At 35.9% G+C, this 25,508-nt stretch overlaps 1 protein-coding gene and 1 pseudogene across 1 annotated transcript in view; one reads left to right on the forward strand and one right to left on the reverse strand.

Annotated features, from left to right (window-relative positions):
• The window catches only part of Ppm1l (protein phosphatase, Mg2+/Mn2+ dependent 1L), a 289,523-nt gene that overhangs the window by 26,198 nt on the left and 237,817 nt on the right, over positions 1–25,508 (reverse strand). The gene's annotated exons all lie outside the window — the stretch shown is intronic.
• Positions 14,604–15,350, forward strand: LOC143408699 (heme oxygenase 1 pseudogene; annotated as a pseudogene).

Here is a 25,508-nt window from a genome sequence, read left to right on the forward strand (position 1 = left end):
TATCTTTGACCTAAACATAGTAGATTCATACCTAATTTCCAAAGGGGGTAAATGTTGCCTGAGATCCAGGATCAGCTTTAGAAGCCAGCTTTTAAAGATTCAAAGACTTGCAGAAATCAGATTGTAGCACTTATATTGAAGAAGTTTATTTGATTCAGACTCCAGTTTTATCAATAGGTGAAAAGTAGGTTCATTTAATGCTTTCTACCTAAATTGCCAAACAGCAGAAGTTCTTTATTATAACTTTTTTCTTTATTATAACTTAAAATATGATGAGGTATAAGCTTCATAAAATTCTAAGACAAACTGAATCTTGGAGGTTTCAGTACTATAATAGTTTCAGATGAAAAAATATATGCTACCTTCTTAATGCTTCCACACCCAGCTACTCTGTTTTCTAATAAGGCAAAACACCAAAACCTTGATCATTTTTTCATAAGGAAGAGTCTTCAATTTCTTGATTTCTTCAGAGGCAGAACCACTGAAAATGGAAGGATTTACACATGATTTTCATATAATTACTAGAGAAAGGAGGCTAGGCTCTAGTACATACCAAGGAGATATGCCAACAATGAAGAATGAAAAAGATATCAGGATGGAGTCATTTTTGCTTTACAAAAGAAAAATAAAACTCTTACTTCACTTACTATTATATGCAACTTATAGCCATCTGTCTGTTGTAAATTTGTATGTGGCAATATGACTTTGCCTTGCTAAAGAAATGAACACAGATTTATTTTTCATAAATGCAGCTTCAAATAACAAACATTTATTACCTCACATAGTTCTGAGGGTCAAGAATCCTGAGTATCTTAGCTGGGTGGTTGTGTCTCATGGTCTCTTGTGAGGTCATAGTTAAGCTCTCAGTCATTTCAAAGCTACTAGGGTATGCTTCCAAGCTCATTCATGTGGCTTTTGGCAGACCTTACTTCCTCACCATATGGGTCTTTCCCCTGGCTTCCTAAGTGTCTACATAACATAGCAGCTGAATCCCAGAGCAAGTGTTATTTCAGAGACAAAGAAGAGCAAGAGAGCACTCCTAGGTCAGAAGCCACAGTCTTTTTATAACCTAAAAATGGAAGTGCATAACTCACTTGAATCAAATGTATAAAAGATGAAAAAAAAAAATCAGACTTCAAAAAAAAAAAAAAAAGAAGTATCATCCTATCACTTTCACCATATTCATTCATACAAAGGAGTGACTCAGTTCAGCCACACTCAGGGGGAGAGGAATTAAGATTCACCTCTTGAGTGTAGAAGTATCCAAGAATCTGTGACATGCCTTTAAAACCATGCTGATGGTTCCCATAGAGCCAGATAATAAAAATCTGGGCTAGTAAGGATTTTTAAAAAGGAATACTGACCTCTTTTAGGATTTAAAAATGATGTCTTTCTAGAGTATCAATCCTCATCAGATCAAGAAATGCATTCATATAGAATTTCATGGAAAAAAGAAGATATTTATATAGCCTCAAAGAAAATCTCTTAAAATCATGGATCTCTGCTCTGAAAGTGCCCTTGAATTTGCATCATTAAATGCAATTCAATCCCCAGCACTGTGAGAGAGAGCAAGCAAATGCCCTGGCTAGTGACCACAGAGTTTTAATGACTAACAAGGGGACTGAAGGTAACATTAAAAAGGAGGGCAGGAGAATCCCAGATAAACAAAAAGGAACATGCACTCTTCAATAAACTACACAGTTCTATGATGTCTTGAATAGTAGCTGGATTGACTTAAAAACCAAACTCCACAACTACAAATGTAAAATTTACCATTTACTGAAGGATAATAATAGCAGCTCACATTTACTGAGCATCTATTCTGTACTAAGCATTGTTCAAAGTACTTTACACATAATACTCATTATCCTTCCCATAATCCTTACACCAATTCTAAACAGTGTTCTCAGTACTACCATCTAATATAGAGAGGAAATAAGACACAAAGAAACTAAATAATTTCCCAAGGTCACAAAGGTAGCAAGGAGAGAAGATGGGATTTGAACCAGTTACTCTAGCTTCAAGGTCTATACTACTCATTTTATAGGACCTGATTTCCTTTGGGTTTTGTCTTTTCCCTTTATTACTATTGCATATATATATATATATTATATATATATATATATATATATATATATATATATATATATATATATATATATATAATATATATATACTTACAATGAGTCATTTCCTCAGAACTTAAGAGTATATCAAGGGGCTGGGGATGTGGCTCAAGCGGTGGCGCGCTCGCCTGGCATGCGTGCGGCCCGGGTTGGATTCTCAGCACCACATACAAAGATGTTGTGTCCGCCGAAAACTAAAAAATAAATATTAAAATTCTCTCTCTCTCTCCATCTCTCTCTCTCTTTAAAAAAAAAATTTTAAAAAAAGAGTATATCAATAAATCTATGTCAAGTCTGTAAATATATGAAGAGGATTATCAGGGAGGATCTGAGATTTTTGCATACCAATTTGCATAATTAACATTGCTTCAAAAGTGATTTTTAAAATTTAAGATAGAATAAATCAAACAGAGTCCAATCTCCTTTTTCTTAGGAAGCTATGTCAGAGCTTGATTTGGAATTGCTGGTATATTATTTCCCCTTTATTTCTGGTAATGAAAATTAAACATAAGATGTATAGCTTATTAAGTGGAGGCGACCAACAAATGTTGAAATCAGTGGGTTGAACTAAACATGACCCTTTCTGAGTATGTTTGGCCATTATATCCTACAAAAAGGATATAATGTATTTAAACCACTAGAATGTCTTAAGGATAGCAAAATCATTTATTAGGAATGTCCAGGAACCAGTAAAATCAGAACAGCCTGTAAAATCATTTTAACTGGTGTTCCTGGCAAGGATTGTTATTTACAATCATACATAACCTGACTTTAGTTGGCAAATAAACCAATCATTCTCATATGGGGTAAGTTTTAACTTTGAACTTCCTATCATGTTCATATAATTTTAAACCTGCATCTATTATTATTATTATTGTTACTATTTGGTATTGGGGATTGAACCCAGAGGCATTCTACCACTAAGTTACATCCCTAACCCTTTTTATTTTTATTTTGAGACAGGATCTCATCAATTTGCTCAGGGCCATGCTAAAAGGTGGAGGCTGGTTTTGAACTTTGATCCTTCTATCTCAGCCTCCCATGTCATTGGGAATCCAGGAGTGTACAACCATGCCTGGTTTTATGTATTCTTTCAGCAAGTATTTCTACATCAATAACAACATTAAAAAGAGAGAGAGAAGTTGTAATTATAGCTAAATGCCTTCAGACAAATGAACTACCCTCAATTTGTTTCAATATTATATCTTAAAGCACATAATCATTCATCAATGATTGTTCCTTGTGGTATTCTTCCAAGTCACTGGAATTTATAAGTTCCATCATAACTTCTACTATCAGCATACACTTGTGGTATCTTCCTGAATTCTTTGCTTTAATTGTATCTGACCTCTTGCTTTGTCAGACAAAGGAAATCTGATTCTTCCAACCCTTGACACTGATCAGAAATATAGTCATCTGACCTGTCTGAATTTCTGTAGGAAAGGAACATATTAGATGTTCGTAGCCATTCTGAAGGTATTAAAACAGAATGGTGGTAAACCATACTGGGTTCCCTTTCAGGAAGGACAGTAGGAAGCAGACTTTGGGATCAGGCCTACTTGCCTGAAATTTCTTTCCCTTTTTTGCTTAAAAGTTATCTCTGACATCCCATTTCTTTTCTAAGTCTTAGTGGATTGTATCAAAGGAATCCATCAAAGGAAGAACTTTTGGAAACCTTCTTTTTGCTCAAGAGAGATTGTATCTATAATCTCTGTTGTGATTAGGATATAGTAGGTACTTAAGGACCACCTTTACTTCACATAATCTAAAATTCTGATATTTATATGCTAAATGTGGGGAAGGCTTTGAAAAACACATCTGGAAGCAAAAATATTGGGAGCCTGGGTTCACCCAAGAGTCTGATTTTAACTGATGGTTCTCTAATTGACAAAACACTCAAATTCCCACATTTTTATCTCTTGAATAATAGACATGGATATAATGGGGACAGAAGTTACTTAGTCCATTCATGCTACTGTAACAAAATACCTGAGTCTAGGTAACTTACAAAGAACAGAAATTTATTTTTCACAGTTTGGAGCATTGTTTTCTGATGGCATCCTCATATGGTGGAAAAGACAGAATGACAAAAAAAAAAAAAGTATGTGTGTGTGGGAGTATCAACAATGTGTTCTCACATAGAAGAGATGGAAAGGCAAAAGGTACCCTTCAACCTCCTTTCTAAAGTTACTAATCCCAAATAATTTCCTAAAGGTCCCACCATTTAGAACTATCACACTGGTGATTAAATTTCAACATAAGAATTTTGAGGGGATATATTCAGATTACAGTAGTTGCTAACTGGGAAATGATGGGAGAGGTTATTGTAAAATGGAAAATAGAGCCTGCAAGATTTAGTCTGAAAGTGGCATGAAACAGCTCATAGTCTGCTCATGTGGCAGGTGTGAGGTAAGAAAGTTTCCCGAGTTTCCATGGACCAGCTTGAGTTCATTCTTTTCTCAATGTTTTCCCAGAGCCTCAAGCCTCAATGGTAGTAGATGGTAGGGTCATCTGATATAAGGAATATAAACAAGTCACATTGTTTTACAGAAGAGTCACTGAGGCAGGGTTGTTAAAGGCTTGCTTTCTTTTAGTTCCTCTGTCAGGACTGCTCTACATCCCAGCAGAAGAGTAGCAAAGAAGGGAGAAATTCTGTGTGTGTGTGTGTGTGTGTGTGTGTGTGTGTGTGTGTGTTAAGAGTAATGGTAGAGAAGAAGATAATTCTATAAGATAGTAAGTATAAATATGAGCTCATAGAGGTAGTGATAAACAGAAAAAAAAAGGTAGCATATTAAGGGTTTCTTTAGGGAAACTGTTACTGAGAATGCAATTTTATTTTATTTTTTCGGGGAATCAGTCCTAGGACCCAATGCATGCTAGGCAAGTGCTCTACCACCAGCCCAAGAATTTTCAGACCTGATTTCTGATATTAATAGTGAAAATAAAATACAGCCTGCCTGCATATAGCTTTTTTCTTCTCAAATTTTAAAGTGCTTTCATTTAGCTTTACTTATTTGAATTTTATAACATCCTTAAGTGTTCAGGCTGGATTAATACGAATTCCATTCTGGCATCATTAATGAAAATAATATGGGCTTTGGAGTGAGATGGGCAGGGGCTTCACATCTTACTAACTGTAGGACCTTAAAAAGTTATTATCATGTGAAACTCAGCTTTCTCATTCGTTCACTAAATCTGATTCTTATAAATACATCAGAGGGTGTTTGACAGGATGAAATGAAACAACTAATGCAAGATGTTGATCACAATGAGCACTTGAAAAATCTGTTTCCTTATGTGTCAGGGTTCAAATCCACATTTGCCCTTTTACATATGAGCTGCCATTAGACCACACAGTTAGGATTTTGGATTGCATATATGCTAGTTCTAACATTAGAATTGAGGTGAGGCAATAATAAGCACCATGATCATTATAAATACTTAAAGGCACTTGAGATGTAAAACCACAAGTGCATTAAATATAATTAATTAGACTTCTATTAGTAAGATGACCTTCCTGAATCCACACTGACCACAGTTCATCAAGATTACTTCTTTTACACTGAGTTGCATGTTAAGGAGTACAATCTCATTAATTAAAATTTTATAGGGCATGCACACTGGCATCCTGTCAGCATCCTGATAAGCTTTTATTAATGACTACAGAAGACCTAGGGCCCCCTTTTCTAACATTCTACCATGTGGGAGAGGCTTTTTGCCTTTGGTGTCAAGGATCTCTGTTTATTCATATGGAAAGGGGGGTAGTAAAAGGGAAGGTAATGAAATTCTGCCTTGCAATATGGTTGAGATTCTCCACAACAGTTGATACTAGCCCAGCTACTTTTTGAGCTGAGTTTGAGCCAATTTTCTTCTGGATTTATGGGCCTTCTCTTACCTTTTCTCTTTTATCTCTTTCTGCTCAATGGCTTATTACAGTTTACTCTGCAGAAGCTTGTTCCTCCATTTGTGCCCCAGGGTTCTGTCCTTGGTCCCCTTTCTAACCTCCTACATATACTTGCCTAGAATAGTCTCACTTGTGTCCACATCTATAGCCACATCAACCTGGGTACTTGTGCCTACCTACCAAATCTGTATTTCTAACCTCAGTATCCAACCTATGGGACTTCTGCATTCCATTTCCCTTTAGGGATTTCAAACTCATTATGTCAGAAAAAAAAATATTTGTTCTAGACTTGCTTCTTTATTCATGTAGCAGGAATCAAAGAATGACATTATTTATCCAAATCCGGAGGCCTGGGAATTAACATTAACACCTTTATTCCCATAGCTAATTACCCAGTAAGTTGCTAATTCTATCACTTTGTGATCTCTGAAATTCTCCTTTCTCTTGGTCATTTTTTAAATTATGATATGAGCATAATGGTTAAAAGCATAGGCTTTGGGTCACATTCTTACAGCTATATAGCTGATCAAGGACTTCAGACCTTTTAAGCCTCAGTTCCTGGAAATGACATAACTTGTTGTTTAAACCAATTAATGTTTGGTACTTGGTCCATGGGGGTCCTCCACATAGTCATGTTTTATTCTGTTTCTCCTTTATTATCTGCTCAACTAGTATTTTGCAAATTTAAGTGCACATAAGACTTATTGGAGGGCTTGCTGAACCCTACATTGCTAGAACCCGCACCGAAAATTTGCATTTCTATTAAGTTCCCAGGTGACACTGACTATAGCTCTTAGACTACACCTTAACTGCAATGACAACCTAAAGAGTTCTAAATGCTTAACATGAATTTACTTTTTTAAAGCTAAGAACAGCTCTGAGGAGATAATATTATCTCTGTTTATAGATGAAGAATCTGAAACATTGAATGTAAATAACTTCTCCAAGGTCACAATGGTAGTAAGTTTCAGAGTCAGAATTTGTGACAAGATTCTAGTCCTTAACTCTGCAGCCCCAAGATCTTAGGCACTATATCCACTGCCGTTCTACCCCTGTCATTCCTCATCTTAAAATCTTTCATATAAAAACAGAGCCTCCAGGATTTAAACCCAATCCTCAGCCCTCAAGGTTTATTTCTGCCACACACTACCTTGTTCTTTGAGTTCCAGCCACTACAAATTGGTTTAGCAAGTACATTTTCCACTGCATGAACACCACTACCTCCTTGCCAACTCCTATTCATCCTTTATCATCTTGGCTGGTATGTTACCTCCCCTGAACTCTTCTCAGCTCCTCCCCAGCAATTGTGTAAATTCATAAGGTTCTACTTTTATGGAAGATTTCAACAGCAGATAAGAGGAAGCACAAAAAAGAATCAGAAAACTTGAAGATAGGTCAATTGGGATTATCCAGTCTGAGGAACAGAAAGAAAAAAGAATGAATCTCTACATTATAAAAGCTCAATGAATTCCAAGTATTATGAAATTAAAGAGAGTCACTCAATCAAACTGTTAAAGACAATCCTCAAACTGAAAAGAGAATCCTCAGAGCAGCAAGAGAAAAGCAATTTTTTATGTACAAGGGAATCCTCAAAGATATTAATAGCTGATTTCTAAACAGAAATCATGGGAGTGAGCCAGGCATGGTGGCCCACATCTGTAATCTCAGCGGCTTGGGAGGCTGAAACAGGAAGATCATGAGTTCAAAGTCAGCCTCAACAAAATCAAGCTGCTAAGCAATTCAGTGAGAGTCTGTCTCAAAAAAAAAAAAAAAAAAAAAAAAAAGAGCTGGGAATGTGGCTCAGTGGTTCAGTGCCCCTGAGTTCAATCCCCAGTAGCCTCCCCAGCCAAAAAAGAAAGAAATTGTGGGGGCTGGGGTTGTGGTTGGTGGTAGAGCACTTGCCTAGTATGTGTGAGACACTGAGTGTGATTCTCAGAACAGCATGTAAATAAATAAATAAAATAAAGGTCCATCAACAACTAATAAAAATATTTTTAAAAAATCAACTAATAAAAATATTTTTTAATAATCAATGGGACAACATAGTTAATGTGCTGAAAGGAAGAATACCAACAAAGAATTCATCCATCAAAACCATCCTTCAAAAACTAAGGATAAATTAAGACATTCCCAGATTAAAAAATAATAATAAAAAAAAGAAAATTTGTCATTTGAAGCCCTGAACAAACAAAAAATACTAAAGGCTAAAATAAGAAGACACTAAACAGTAGTTTAAATCCACATTAATAGATGGAAACCATTGATAAATGTAACTAAGTAAATAAGTGTGATAAAAAATAGATGTATGTTTAAAACTTATTTTTTCTCCCTTTTAAATTGAAAGGCAAATGAATAAAGCAACACAGAGAATGATGGGAGATAAAATGGAGTGATACACACACACACGTATTTATTTACTTATTTATATTTTTTGGTACTGGGAATTTAATCCAGGAGCATTTTACCACTGAGCCACATTCACCCCTTTTTAGTTTTTGAGTCAGGGTCTCACTAAGTTGTTTAGAGCCTCATTTAGTTGCTGAGACTGGCCTCGTACTTGCAATCCTCCTGCCTCAGTCTCTCATGTCACTGGGATTATAAGAGTGTGCCACTATGCACAGCAATGCAACAATATTAAGGCAATGTTTTTGTGTAAAATTAAAATCCTATCGGAATTAATATAAACTAGATATTTTCAAGTTAAGATACAAATTGCCATCTCTAGAGCAACAATTAAGAAAGTAATACAAAAATGTAGTAAAAGAAACAAGAAAGCAGGAAATTTATAGTTAGTGCAAACATATGAAAAGAAATAAAAATATAAGAAATAAAGAAAACAAAGATAAAAATGATAAACATGAATTCTACCTCCTCATTACACATAAATGGTAGCCTCTAATCAAAAATCAGACATTAGCAGAATGGATTCTTAAAATAGATCCAACTATGGGCTGTCTAGAAAATACTTTAGATTCAAAGGCACAAATAGGTTGAAAGTAAAAAGGGAAATACTTAAAATTTAACAGTAAAAAGAGAAATACTTAAAATTTAACAGTAAAAAGAGAACTAGAGTTACTATAATAATATCAGACAAAACATTGCAGATAAAAATTGTTACTAGAAACAAAAATAGTTAAAGGTGAAAAAAGAGTGAATCCATCAGGGAGATAAAACAACTATGAATAAATTAAAATAAATAAATAAATAAATAAGTAAGTAACAACAGAGCTCTACAGTATGTGAAGCAAAAAATGACAGAATTGAAGAGAGAATAAGCAATTAAACAGTAATAGATGATGACCTCAAAATTGTCCTTTTAATAATGTTTAGAACCACTAGCCAGAAGGAAATAGAAGAGTTGAACAATACTATAAAGCAGTAGATTTACAAACATATATAGAACATTTCACTCAACAACACTGAATACAAATTCTTATACAGTTTACACAGGACATTCTCAGGGACATATTATATGTTAAAACATAAAATGAAGCCAGATGCAGTGGCACATGCCTATAATCCCAGCGAGCTAGGGAGACTGAGGTAGGAGGATCACAAGTTCAAAGCCAGCCTCAGCAACTTAGAGAGGCCTTAAGCAACTTTGTGAGATCTTACCTCAAAATAAAAAATAAAAGGGGCTCATAATGTGGCTCATTGGTTAAATGCCCCTAGGTCCAAACCCCAATACTGGAAAAAAAAAAAAAAAAAAAGGTTGAAATCTTACAAAGTTTGCTCTCTGACCACAAAATAATGAATAAGAAATTAATAACAGAAGTACTGATACACTTGCACATGCCTGTAATCTCAGGTATTTGGGAGGATGAGGCAGGAGGATTACAAGTTTGAGACCAGCCTAGGCAACTTAGTGCTACCCTGCCTCAGAATAAAAAACAAAACAGCCATTAGTTCCGTGGTAAAAGGCCCTTGGATTCAATCTCTAGTACTTAAAAAAAGAAAGGAAGGAAGGAAGGAAGGAAGGAAGGAAGGAAGGAAGGAAGGAAATAATCACAAGTATTAGGCATTGGTTCTTAGATATAACATCAAAAGCACAAGAAAGAGATTAATTGGACTTCAAAATTTAAAAAAAATGGTGCTTCAAAGGACATAATTAAAAAGGAAAACACAACCCACAACATGAGAAAATATTTGGAAGTCATTTATCTGATAAAGGATTTGTATCTAGAATAATAAAGAACTCTTACTACTTAACAGTAAAAAGACAACCCAATTTAAAAATGGGCAAAGAATTTGAATACACATTTGTCCAAAGAAGATGTACAAGTGGCCAATAAACATACAAAGATGCTCAATACCATTACTCACTAGGGAAATGTGGATTCACAATGAGGTACCACTATGACAACTAAAATAACGTGTTGGTAAGGATGTGAAGAAATTGGAACCCTCATATCTTACTGGTAGGAATGTAAAATGATGCGAGCAAGCTTAAACAAAAGTTCTTCAGAAAGTTAAAGTTATCATTAAAATTAAGCAATTGTAGTCTAGGATATATATCAAGGAAATAAAATTATACATCCACACAAAAAACTTGTATATTTTATAATGTTGCATATTGGCCCCCAAATGGAAACAACCCAAATGTCCATCAGATAAACAAAATGTAGTATATCCATACAATAGAATATTATTTGGCTGTATGAAGAAATGGAGTATTGATATATACTACAACATGGATGGACCTTGAAAACATTCCAAATGAAAGAAATTAGCTATAAGAGATCACATATTGAATGATTCCACTAATATGAAAAAAAATTCCAGTGCAGGCAAATCTATACAGACAGAAAGCAAAGCAGTGGTTACCAGGACTGGGAAGATGAGGAGTAATAGCTGAAGGGTACAGGGTTTCTTTGGGGAATAATGAAAATATTCTTTAAATAGTGGTGATAGTTGCACAACTCTGTGGATGTATCACAAACCACTGAATGTACACATTAAAGGTATAAATTTTGGTAAGTGAGTTATATATTTAAAAAACTGTTTTATGTATGTAAGAACTATTTATATATATGAATATACAAGCATGTGCACTTCAAATTTCTCCAGTATCTCCTGAGACTCTAAATAATCCTTTCAAAGAAGCAAAAGTCAGACAACCACGATTTGTTCCTTTACAAAACTAAATCTGGCAGGAGTAATGATCTTGTAAATTAGAAGCTAAGCACTCCAGCTGTGCATCTGTGAGAGTTTACTTTCATTACCTCACCTTTCCTGTGGCTGTTTACATTGACCATTCCAACCATCACCCTTAAACTGGACTGTTCCTCCTGTGCAGAGGCTGTCTCTCTCTCCTCTCTGTTCTAGTCTCTGCATGTGTAGTAGAGCATGACCATATTTATTTAATTTAAGTTGAATGGAGAAGAGCAACACAGGACTGCAATATCAGTAACTGAGTGTCTTAAAATTTGAATGGCAAAGTGATCATTGTGAAATGAAATACAAAGGCCCAATGTAAGAATAAGAGGATTTTTCAGTAAAATCTTATATAATGCAGTCAGGAAAGTTAATTCCTAAACAAGATGCTTGTGGGACAGACTCTTTGACTTCTGAATGTTTATCCCATAAAGGTATTAAGTGATTCATTTCTAAACAATGGTAAAAGGACAGCTATATACACACACTTTGGTAAAAGGGCATTCACACATCTTAATTTTTTTTAAATGCCAATTATAATTGAGTAAACAGGTTAGAAAAGTATAAAAAAATGTTTGCATTTGTTAGCTTTCTACTTGCTTTTCTTTAGCTTAACCCATAGATTTTTATAGGACTATTTTTACTTGAAATTCTAAATACTGTAAACTAATTCCTTTTGATGGTTACAACTTATTTTCATCACCTAATATTGTCCCCAGTTAAAACTGCACAGGTGTGCTATGCTAACTGATATAAAAGCAGATTATCAACATTCTGTTTAACACAGTCATTTCTAAACACTAGGCACGAGCCATGGTGCAAGTGTAAAATGCTCTAATTATAAAACACAGGAAGTCTCAGCTACTGAAACAGCTGCAGGCATTAGTGACAAATGGTTGTTTTGTACTCCTGGCACTTTTAATGTTTCAGGATGCTGTTTCTGACATTATAATCAACCAACTATTAGGACAAACAAATGCTACACTTGGAAAATAAAACACAAAAGAAATCATCCATGGCCTGGCTCCAACTTATAGGAAAATGCAGACCTAAAGACCTAGAACAGCTTCCTCTACTATTTGCTTTCCTTCTAAGTAATGATTCACAAACCAGTTAAAAAGGTGTTTGTTATTTCTGAATGGCAATTAATGATTTAAACATAGAATCAATCTCTACTGAAACCAAAGATATTATTTACCTATGGATGTTGATGAGCATGCATGAGAGAATGGAGAGGGGTATGCAGCAACAGGGAAAGGAAGAGATTTTGATAATTACCTTCTTCTCCCTCCCACCTTTTAGCTGCTTGTCCAAGAACAGAATAATTACCATGTGGTAATTTGTCTCCACCATTAAACAGTAAACTCCTCAAAGATTGCTTTTTATCCCTGTAGGCACAGGACATAGCATAGTCTCTGCTCAATAAATGTCTGGGAAGGAAGAACAGACTATTAGTGGCCGCTGTCATAGTCTCAGTAACCCATCTCTGATACTCAAAGAGGGAGGACAGTTTGGAGTGCAGGTGTAAACTGTCAAGAGCTTCTGTTTTTTCCATGGTGAAAGAGGACAGCAACTCCAGCCAAGACCTAGAACTGATAAACCTATGGAAATGTGAAAAAAAAGGAAGAAAGAAATGGCCTAAACTAGATTGGCAGCCAAAGTTGCTTATCAGTGAGATATAATAATAGGGAGCATATTCATTTTCTACTGCCATATGATAACTTACAGCAAATTTAGTAGTTTATTATTATTACCCATATTATTATCACAATATTTCCATGGGTCCCAGGAGTCTATACTCAATCTGGATCCTCTGTTGAGTGAGATGAAGGTAGCAGCAGAGGTATGGCTCTCATCTGGAATTTGAGGGCCTCTTCCAAATTCATTTAGGTCATTGATAAAATTCACTTCCTTGAAGTAGTAGATCCCCATTTTCTTGCTAGCTTTTGGCAGAGGGATCATCTCAACCTCTAGAGGCTACCCTCCACCTTCCCTAACCATCCTATAATGTGGCAGCTTCAAAGCCAGCAGGAGTCTTATAAAATGCAATATCGTCATTGGATGACTGCTCTCATCATCTTGCTCATAAAACATAATCCAATCAAGAGAACCACTAGCCCAGCATATTACTACCAGTCTCCAACCTCACCCCTGGTATATAGGAATGTATACTAGGGGACTGGAATCTTCAGGGCTACCACAGCAGATTTTGGCAAGTGCTAAAAGCAGTTGACTAATAATGAGTCACTTTAATAGAAAAGGATGTAGATTTTTCTCTTGTGGTTGTTCCAAATTATTATAAATCATTATAAGACAGTATCTCTGTAGTTTAGAAATATGAACATTCATTTACGGGAGAACTCTAGGTAAATGAGAAACGAAAGCAATGAAACGCTCTGATGCTCTGAGGCTGTGGGACATGAAACTCCTCTCTATGCCGGCAAAAGAAAATCCTTTTGTTTTCTTCCTATCATAGGTACTAAGATCTAACAAATACATCAATTTTACAGCCTTGAGGCTAAAAAAAGCAACTTAAATACCACATAAAGCCAGTATGGTGTGCTAGTCACCACTAAGAATGTATGGCAGAGGATTAGGGAGCCTTAGATGTGTCCTTCTCTGACCTCCTCCTGCTGAAGTTAGTGTTTATCTTTCTCTTGCTTTTCTTTATGGTTTAATACATGCACATGATCAGCTCTCTAAGCAATATACTTAATTTTATCATGTTTTAACTTCACAGAAGCAGAACTTAGGTATTCAACTTGTTTTTTCATTTAATATGACATTCTTGAGATTTATCCATGTTGATATATGTAACCAAACTCATTTTCACTAATTCTAGTATTCTATTATTTGCATATATTGTATTTTATCTATCCATTTTCCTGCTGATGAATTTTTGTTTTCAATTTTTTTCTAATTATAAACAAGTGGCCAAGTATGTTTTTGTACATGTTTTCTGATGCAAATATATACATTTCTCTATGAAATATAAATAGGGATGGATATGTTGGATCATGCCATATGCAGTTTCAACTTTATGAGATAATGCCAGATTGTTTTCAGAAGTCATTTTACCAAATCACAGGCTCAACTGCAGACCTCTTATTGCTCCAGATCCTCAGTGACCCCTTTATACTGCTGACTTTTAAATTTTTGTTAATCTAATATGGGCTAAATGATAACTTATGGTGTTTTTAATTTGCATTTCCCTGATTAGTTGATAAGATTCAGCATCTTCTTAATGGACATTCCTATTTCCTCTTCTCGGAAATGCCTGCTAATGTTATAAAGATAGGTTCCTCAATCAGCTTTATCAGAAATAAAGCTGTTATTCTCACAGCCGCTGCCTGCTCCTCTGCCGCCGCAGAGCCACCGCCATCCAGAGCCACCGCGCCAGCCAGCCAGCCAGCCTGGGCATGGACCGCCCACAGAGCGACAGCTTGCCCCAGGATCTGTCTGAGGCCTTGAAGGAGGCCACCAAGGAGGTGCACACCCTGGCAGAAAATGCCAAGTTCATGAGGAACTTCCAGAGGGGCCAGGTGACCCGAAAGAGCTTCAAGCTGGTGATGGGGTCCCTGTACCACGTCTACGAGGCCCTGGAGGAGGAGACCGACCGAGCGCAACAAGGACAACCCCGTCTTCGCCCCCCTCTACTTCCCCAAGGAGCTGCACCGCAGGGCCACGCTGGAGAAGGACGGGCCGAGCTGGCAGGAGGCCGTCCCCTGCACGGCAGCCACATGCCACTACGTGGATCAGCTCCAGCAGGTGGGGCACCGGAAGCCCGAGCTGCTGGTGGCCCACGCCTACACCGGCTACCTGGGCGACCTGTCTGGGGGCCAGGTCCTCAAGAAGATGGCCCAGGACCTGGACCTGCCCACTCCGGAGAGGGCCTGGCTTCTTCACCTTCCCTAACATCGCCAGCACCACCAAGTTCAAGCAGCTCTACCACTCACGCATGAACACTCTGGAGATGACCCCCCCAGGTCAGCTAGAGGGTCGTCGAAGAGGCCAAGACTGCGTTCCTGCTCAACATTCAGCTGTTTGAGGAGTTGCAGGAGCTGCTGAGCCAGGACCCTGAGGACCAGCACCTCTCACAGATAGCAGGCTTTTGCCACCGTGCTAGCAGCCTGCTGCAAGGTGAGGGCTTCCTGGGCTCCCACTGAAAGGGATGAACTGCTGGAGTCCTGCCCTAGTGGAGTCCAGGGAGTCCTGAAGGTGGCGTTGGCGAAAAGGATGAGACAGGAGTCTTCAGTTTATATTTTTCCAGGATGTGACCTTTAATTATCAATTATTAAGGGTACAGAATCATTAATAAAATACATCACTAATTAAAAAAAAAAAGAAAGAAAGCTGTTATTCTGATTGCTACTTGACTGTCTCTTATTTGTCATCATTTATAAATTAAGAGGAGGGAAATAGGGTATTTCTTTTAGATGTCCTGCTCAAAAGGAAATAATGAAAAAATTTGACTATAGGACTTAAATATATATTCAAATATTTTGTAGTGCCAAATTACATTAGTGTATAAAACTGAGTTATGAGGTGGCTTGTTTGTTTTAGGTTTATCACAACATTTTATAATTAGCTTGGCTAACTACAACAATTTTAGAGATTATGGCCAACTTGTTATATAGCACATCATCTTATTGATGTGCTACTTGATCCTATCACACGTATATCATGCAATAAATGCTCAACAAATGTGGGATGACTGACTGATGGTATGTTAGTTGCAGATAACAAACCTATTCAAATTTATTTGAGAATTTATTCTATACACAAAACTCTTCCTGCTAAATGGTACTTTTATTATATTTTATTTCTGAAAGAACTTCCATGATTATAGTATCTAAAAATCAGTTATTGATCTCACCAAAACTGTCTAGAATTTATCTTAGTAGCTTAAGAATAAAAATTACCAAAGATATCTAAATTTGGATTGCAATTTTGGGCTTCATACATAGTACTATCTAAAATTAATAATCAATTGACCAGACTCATCAAATAATCTTATCTTCTACTTCAGTAGAAGTTTCACAAAGTAGTTTCACAAAGTATTTTCCCTGAAGTACCAATTCAGTTGGATGCAAATAGGGTTATTGAGGGTTCGTGATCGGGAAATACCAACTTGTCAAAGTTATACAGTAACACTATCAGTCTTTGCAAAGCATCCTGTGTGTTGTCAATTGGTGAATTCCAAGGAGACTGTATACTAAATGTTTTCCCCAGAATATTTGGAATGCTTAGGTGCCAAGAACATACATTGGAAAAAGTGTATCTCTACTCTGCTTCTTTTATCATCAGCTTCTTCCAGTAACAAAATTCCTTGTTTTCTTAATGTTTTTTTCTGATTATTAAGTCATGTTGTTAAGAAATACTAATCTTGGATTAAATTTTTTTATCAGTTTCATTATAATTGGACAATGTAAAATAAATTCATTCTATAATAAAAAATACTCATAATCCTAAAACTGCAAAATTCCCTTCAAAAAGATATGATTCAACTCATTTAAGTAATTACATTGAATTCTTTACTAATTAAATATTCTTTGTCATCAATTGTAGTTTAACATTTTACATAATATAGTATCTTAAACCCAAATTTTAAAAAAATCCCAAGTCAATAATATTGAAATTCTATTTATAAAAATATCTGTACTACTATTCATAAAAGATGAAAGAAGATATGAAAACAATTTTATATTATTACTGTGAACTAAACAAAATATATTTGAAGATTTCTAGCTGAAATGTTCTTAGAGTCAATTAGTAAAATGAAAAGAGCTCTTTTTAAAACTGATGCATTATGGTCTTTTATGTGTAAATGCAAATCTTATATTTGTGACCTGCCATGAAGAATTCCATAAAGAAGGCTCTTGCTGAGGATCCTCTTCACAGAACAAGGTAATCTCTGAGGAGGTTAACACATTGACACACAGAATGCAAATTTAATCTGCCTTATAATCTGCCCAGTTTCTTTTAAGATTGATAGCTGAGTTAAATAATGTCAGGTTGTATGCCCCGTTTGTTCTTTTTTTGAAGAGTCAATGGCTTGCTTTTCATTCATTTGAACCTTCATCAGGTGAGGGTAGTAAGGAAGATTTTTCAAAACTTCTTATATAAACTCAAATTTTAAGTTCTCTCTTGCAAAAGGCTTTGTAACAGGCTCTTCACTATTCCAAAGTTATTTCTGAATTGCAGAAAATTTCTCTGCCTCCATGTTTCTCCCTTGTTTTCTCCTGTTCAATCTTGGCTGCCACATCGGACAGATTGCAGCTGGACACTTTTTTTCTTGCATCAGTAGTGGGAGACTTTTGCAGCTAACTGGTCTGTCAAATAGTTGCATACTATTTATTGTTATAAAGACAGGCTGGCAACTTTGCACCAATGACAAAATGGGATATGAGAAGGATTTAAATGAGCAAATTGCCCTTCCTTTGGCCTCTGAGATGTTTTCAACCTTCTATGACAATTCCGGGCTTAGTAAAATGCAGTAGGCATAAGGGGCACTTACTTCTGAGACTGGCATTTACTTCCAGGGATGGAACACTGTGGACCTTCAGTAAGTATCAAAATGCAGGTAGTTCATTCACCTCAGTACTAAAAACTTGGAGGTCTTTGAAGAATAGAAAATTTGGTAAGGAAATAAAAATACTACTGAAGAGCCAATCAGCATAATCAGTTGAGTCAATGAAGATATGAAAACCATTATATATTATTACTCAGACTCCATAATTGATCTAAAATGAAAATGTGACTTCTCTATAATCTAATCTCCCTCAAATCCCTTGGTGTTCTGATCATTTGCTGTTTATTGATTCTTATGACATTCTATTCCTCATATTTCACCATGACACCGGTTTTAAAATGTTCTTTAACTTGAAATCATTTGAGAGAGAATTTCACTATTAAGATAAATAGATACACACCTTTAAATTTTCTTCCTAAGAAGTCACATGAAAAAAAAATGAAAGACATGAATCACCTCTATCCACAGTTCTGTTTTATAAATAATGAGACAGTTCAAAAACCCAATCATTTACAGCTAGAAATACCAGTTGAAATATTTCAAGTCGGCTCTTTCATGATCTGGCAAGATGAGCATAAATAAGAAGAATAAAAAATGACTAGTGTTTAGTTTAGATAACACTCCCAATATCTCTTTTAAGAATCTGGAAAAAAAGCGGGGGGACTTATCCCTAAAATGAGTACCAATTCATGAGGAAACACTGGTGAATCTCCCAGAAAGTTTCCAAACCATGGATATACTGTTAAAACCTGAGCACAAAATAAAATATGGAATTAGTAAAGTTGATCTTGAAAAGTTGGCTTTCCTCAGTCTGGTTTCATACCTATTTGTATTATGCCTTGCCCTCTAACAGGAACATGATGAAATAATATTTTCCTGCAAAAAGCAGTTACTCATCTGTCTTATCAGCTCTATTTAGAAATGCCCATTACACACTTCAACCTGGCTGTCTGTGAGCATCTGAAACCCAATTTAACATCTCCATCTTTCCCTATCCTTCAACCTGTTCCTTCCTCAGGTCCTGTATCTTGGTTAGAGCACCATCATCTACCCATTTGCCTAATTTAGAAATCTGAGATAATTTAGCTCATTCTAGTGGAATTATTTGTTTGCAAATCTATTTTATCCACAAGACAGCAAGCTCCTTATTGGAATAGGCCTTTTCTAGCAAACAGGACCACGCAATGCCACATAAATGGTTACATGTTTGATGTTTTGTGGGGATCACAATTTAATGCAGTTAACTATCTAAGACAATATTCTTCTTATTTTTTATTTTTTGGCTGATTTTTTAATTTATATATGACAGCAGAATGCATTACAATTTTTATTACACATATAGAGCACAATTTTTCATATCTCTTGTTGTATACAAAGTATATTCACACCAATTCAAGTCTTCATACATGTACTTTGGATAATAATAATCACCACATTCCACCATCATTAATAACTCCATGCCCTCTCCCTTCCCCTCCAACCCTTCTGCCCTATCTAGAGTTTGTCTATTCCTCCCATGTTCCCTCTCCCTATCCCACTATAAATCAACCTCCTTATATAAAAGAAAACATTTGGTATATGTTTTTTTGGGATTGGCTAACTTCACTTAGCATTATCTTCTCTAACTCCATCCATTTACCTGCAAATGCCATGATTTTATTCTCTTTTATTGCTGAGTAGTATTCCATTGTGTATATGTGCCATATTTTTTTTTTTTATCCATTCATCTATTGAAGGGCATCTAGGTTGGTTCCACAGTTTAGCTATTGTGAATTGTGCTGCTATAAACATTGATGTGGCTGTGTCCCTGTAGTATGCTGTTTTTAAGTCCTTTGGGTACAGACCAAGGAGAGGGATAGCTGGGTCAAATGGTGGTTCCATTCCCAATTTCCAAGAAATCTCTATACTGTTTTCCATATTGGCCGCACCAATTTGCAGTCCCACCAGCAGTATATGAGTGTACCTTTTTCCCCACATCTTCACCAACACTTATTGTTGTTTGTTTCCATAATAGCTGCCATTCTGACTGGAGTGAGATGAAATCTTAAGAACAGTTTTAATTTGAATTTCTCTAGTTGCTAGAGATGATGAACATTTTTTCATATATTTGTTGACTGATTGTATATCATCTTCTGAAAAGTGTTTGTTCAGGTCCTTGATTGAGTTATTTGTTTTTTGTTTTTTTTTAAGTGCTTAGCTTTTTAAGTTCTTTATATACCCTAAAGACGTGTGAGGGGTAAAGATTTGCTCCCAAGATGTAGGCTCTCTATTCATCTCACAGATTGTTTCTTTTGCTGAGAAGAAGCTTTTTAGTTTGAGCCCATCCCATTTATTGATTCTTGATTTTAATTCTTGTGCCACAGGAGTCTTATTAAGGAAGTTGGAGTCTAATCCCACATGATGGAAATTAGGGCCTACTTTTTCTTCTATTAGACACAGGGTCTCTGGTTTTATTCTGAAGTCTTTGATCCATTTTGAGTTGAGTTTTGTGCATGGTGAGAGATAGGGGTTTAATTTCATTTTATTGCATATGGATTTCCAGTTTTCCCAGCACCATTCATTGAAGAGGATATCTTTTCTCCAATACATGTTCTTGGAACCTTTGTCTAACATAAGATAATTGTAGTTTTGTGGGTTAGTCTCTGTGTCCTCTATTCTGTACCATTGGTCTACCAGTCTGTTTTGGTGCCAATACCATGCTGTTTTTGTTACTATTGCTCTGTAGTATAGTTTAAGTCTGGTATAGCGATGCCACCTGCTTCACTCTTTCTGCTAAGGATTGCTTTAGCTATTCTGGGTCTCTTATTTTTCCAGAGGAATTTCATGATTGCTTTTTCTATTTCTATGAGAAATATCATTGGAATTTTGATCAGAATTGCATTAAATCTGTATAGTGCTTTTGGAAGTATGGTCATTTTGATAATATTAATTCTGCCTACCTATGAGCAAGGTAGATCTTTCCATCTTCTAAGGTCTTCTTTGATTTCTTTCTTTAGGGTTCTGTAATTTTCATCATATAGATCTTTCACCTCTTTCCTTAAGTTGATTCCCAAGTATTTTTTTTTTTGAGGCTATTGAAAATGAGGTAGTTTTCCTTGTTTCCATTTATGAGGATTTGTCACTGATATACAGAAATGCCTTTGATATATGGGTGTTGATTTTATATCCTGCTACTTTGCTAAATTCATTTACTAGTTCTAGAAGTTTTCTGGTGGAACTTTTAGGGTCTTCTATGTATAGAATCATATCATCAGCAAATAGTGCCAATTTGAGTTCTTCTTTTCCTATGTGTATCCCTTTAATTTCTTTCGTCTAATTGTTCTGGCCAGTGTTTCAAGAACTATGTTTATAGTGGTGAAAGAGGGCATCCCTGTCTTGTTCCAGTTTTTCGAGGGAATGACTTCAATTTTTCTCCATTTAAAATGATGTTGGCCTGGGGATTAGCATAGATAGCCTTTAGGATGTTGTGATTTGTTCCCTGTTATCCCTAGTTTTTCTAGTGTTTTGAACATAAAGGGGTACTGTATTTTGTCAAGTGCTTTTTCTGCGTCTATTGAGATGATCATATGATTCTTATATTTAAGTCTATTGATGTGATGAATTACATTTATTGATTTCCATATGTTGAACCAATCTTGCATCCCTGTGATGAATCCCACTTGATCGTGGTGCACGATCTCGATTTACCAGAATTTCACTGAGAATTTTTGCATCTATGTTCATCAGAGATATTGGTCTGAAGTTTTCTTTTATTGGTGTGTCTTTGCCTGGTTTTGGAATCAGAGTGATATTGGCCTTATAGAATGAGTTTGGAAGTGCTGCCTCTTTTTTTATTTCCTGAAATAAATTGGAGAGTATTAGTATTAGTTCTTCTTTAAAGGTCTTATAGAACTCAGCTATGTATCTGTCCAGTCCTGGGCTTTTCTTGGTTGGTAGACTTTGATAGCATCTGCTATTTCATCACTTGAAATTGATCTGTTTAAATTGTGTATATTATCCTGATTCAATTTGGGCAGATTGTATGACTCTAGTAATTTGTCAATGCCTTCAATATTTTCTATTTTATTGGTCTTCTGTATTTCTGTAGTGTCTGTTGTGATATTTCCTTTTTCATCATGTATGTTAGTGATTTGAGTTTTCTCTCTCCTTCTCTTCGTTAGCACGGCTAAGGGACTGTCAATTTTATTATTTTTTCTAAGGACCAACTTTTTGTTCTGTCAATTTTTTCAATTGTTTCTTTTGTTTCAATTTCATTGATTTTAGCTCTGATTTTTATTATTTCATGTCTTCTGCTGCTTTTGGTGTTGACTTGTTCTTCTTTTTCTAGGGCTTTGAGATGTAATGTTAAGTCAATTATTTATTGACTTTTTCTTCTTTTATGTAATGAACTCCATGCAATGAACTGCTTTCATAGTGTCCCAGAGATTTCGATATGTTGTATCTGTGTTCTCATTCACCTCTAAAAATTTTTAAATCTCCTCCTTGATGTCTTCTGTAACCCACTGCTCATTCAGTAACATATTATTTAGTCTCCAGGTGTTGCAGTGTATTTTATTTCTTATTTTATCATTGATTTCTAATTTTATTCCACTATGATCTGATAGAATGTAGGGTAGTGGGAGGCCAAATGTCATATGTGATGTAGCTGCATCTTTTGGTGACCTGCCACTCATGAAGGTGACAGCAGGACTATTTTCAGAATCACTCTCCTTTCCATAGGAGTTCCCCAAAACTGGAAAATCTGGGCACTCCTCAATTCTTAAGCTGGAGTACACTTTCCCAAAAACATGCAATTAAAAAGCAAGGGTCAGAGGCTGGAGCTGGGCTCAGTGGTAGTGTACTTGCCTGATATGTGTGAGGCACTGGGTTCAATTCTCAGCACCGCATATAAATAAATAAATAAAAGGTCTATCAACAATTAAAACAAAGCAAGAGTCAGATTGGATAACTCATAATGCCCATCTGTCCTAATGAATAAAAATATCATGTTTTTATTCAAGTTATGTACAGGGCAGTATTTAGCTGAGAGGTGCCTGTACACTGAACATGTTTTAATTAGCCAATTCAAATATCAGCAAGCTTGGTAAACTGATTCATGCTGAAAAGTTAAACCAAATCAATAACAGCACCACCAAATACAGTTGGACAAAAAGCCTCAGACCTAAAATATTTATTCTGAAATAAAACAGAAGGGCCCAGACCTGGCTCAGCTGTGTACCACAAGAAAGTCTTTGGAGACGGGTCCCAGGTGGTAGGTGTCTGAGATAACTCAAGGGATTTAATTAGTGAATGCAGCTGAAGAATATAAGTAATGACCAGTTTAGAGATGTGGCTGGCATCTTCTGATCAACTAGGTTAGCACTAGCATTAACAGAATTCATCTGCTGGAAAATCCCCTTTAGGATTTCAGATCACATTTGACAAATTGTTTTTACTACAACTGGATTATCTTCAGGCCCTGGCAATGAGATTTGATGAAGAACTTGCACACATCAGTGGCACAATCATATTTCAGTCTACTGCTAACTTCTTGAGTGTGCCCTATCAATAACTACTTGGCTTTTCTTTTAGTCTGGGGGCTCTGAAATGAAAGAAGGATCATCAGCATTATTTTACAAATGAAATGGGGTCAGCAGTAGGGTATTACTGTTAAACTGCCAAAACCTGGAAAACAAAACCTAATAGAATACATAATTATTAATTAAAAAACAGAATATGTCCAAATAAAAATGTATATTATGATGCTTTTAATGTGTGTGTGTGTGGGGGGGGATATGTGTGCTAAGAGAAATTTGTTACAAAACGTTCCCATCTACTTCCTCTTATCCTTCCGCCTATCAACTCCCCTGCACACACTCCTAGAAAACTTTCTGCTTGCTGATTTACAACTGTGACCTTTTCCTGTGTAGCAGTTCTCTTTTTTGCCAGCTCCAATAAATGGAAGTGACATTGCCTGGGCATAATACAAGAGAAACTCAGGCATACTGATTTTGTTCCATGAGTGTTAGAATTCAGTTGCCTGCACATAGTTCAATATAACCCCCAAACATACTGAACCAAAAGGTGAAGGCAAGACCAGAGGTATGGCAATAGTTATTGCTTCTACTAGTTTGTATGCTACTAAAAATCCTGACTAGAAAAGGAAAGCAGTATTATTTGGCTTAATGAGCCAACAGTGTCAATTTGTTCCTTACAGAATAGACATAAAAACAATGCGAACATCTTACATTTGAGAACCAATGTTAGAAACAATCCCTTCTGTTAAATAGCACTATGAATTTGAACATCTTCTATAATATATTTTTAGGAAAACATGAATCATGGTTAACATTACTTCCTATGCTTAACTAACAGGATATGGTAAGCCAAAATGTTTGTTTTTTAAAGAACAAAGGATTTCAACAGTAAGGCATATAGCTGATAGCAGGTTCTATAAGTTTTTATCACCTTCTAGTTAAGTTTTTTTTTTTTTTTTTAATTTCTTAGGAGGAACAGAAAAGGACAGTCTATATATAGCCTTATTATTTCACCACCTTTTCTGGCTCAGTCTAATTTGTGGCCAGAGGCAAGGGAGGGCAATGCAGTAGCAATGAAATCAATCAGTTCACTGCATTTTAAGAGGAGGCTGCAGAGAGGCTGTTATTGACTACTGAGGGTGAGTGATGAATGAAAAGATGTGTTAGGTAACAAATCTAGTAGAACTGAGATTCTTAAACATTATTTTCATTGTAACGATGATGTAGAAAGTTTATTTGCATTCTGTTAAAAAACAAATACTGCATCTCCAAATGATATGGGTAATACGTGATCACATATTTTTGAATAAACATCTTATTTTTCACTTTCCATATGCAAACTTACATAGTAGCTGGTGATCCATTTCAAAATGAAAAAAAAAACATTTAGAAAAACATCTATAAAAAAACTATGGACAAACTATAGAGTACATGATCTTATCATTTATAAGCAATCAGGAGTAAAGGTCATTCCAGCAACTGATAAAACCCTGTATAAAGAATAGCATTGATCAAAGTTATTTGATAATAAAAAATTCACTTGTAAAAGAATATTTTCTAGACATCTTCCTTTTTATCCCTACCTTAAAGTGAAGCACCCTAAGGCTTAGTACACAGAATTCTTTCTCAATTACTTTTACTTCCTAGCTGGACTTATCCAGTCCTGACTTTAAAATTATCTATATGCTGATGATTTCCACATTTTTATTTCTAGCCTTGATCTTTTCACTGGACTATAGACTCATATATCAAAATATCTGCCTGGCCTTACTTAGCATCTCAGATGTAATACAACCATTCTCAGCTCCCTTTGCAGTATTACAGGCTTTAGTATATAGTAACTCCTTTCAGACAGCCACCTGGGTGCAGTCATTTTGGATTCTCTTTTTCCCACACTTCTCATCCAATCCATTAGAAATCCCCACTGGCCTTCACAATGAACCTAGAATCTGATCCCTTCTTATACCTTATTGATACATTTGGTCTCAGCTACCACCATCTCTCTACTGACTCATCTTACATCTTCTTCCTTTTATAGTCTATCATTCACCCAGTTACCAGAGATACCTAACTTAGATGGTGTCACTCCTTTGCTGAGCATCCTCCAGTGACTGCCATCTCACAGTAAAAACCAAAGTCAAAATAATGGTGCACAAAGCCAATCCCTTGCCTCCCACTACTTCTCTGATCTCTCTCTCTCTCTCCCTTCCTCTCTCTCTCTCTCTCTCTCTCTCTCTCTCTCTCTCTCTCTCTTCTTCCAGCTCACTCTCCTTATG

Source organism: Callospermophilus lateralis, chromosome 10, assembly GCF_048772815.1.
Source record: "Callospermophilus lateralis isolate mCalLat2 chromosome 10, mCalLat2.hap1, whole genome shotgun sequence".
NCBI classification, from domain to species: domain Eukaryota; kingdom Metazoa; phylum Chordata; class Mammalia; order Rodentia; family Sciuridae; genus Callospermophilus; species Callospermophilus lateralis.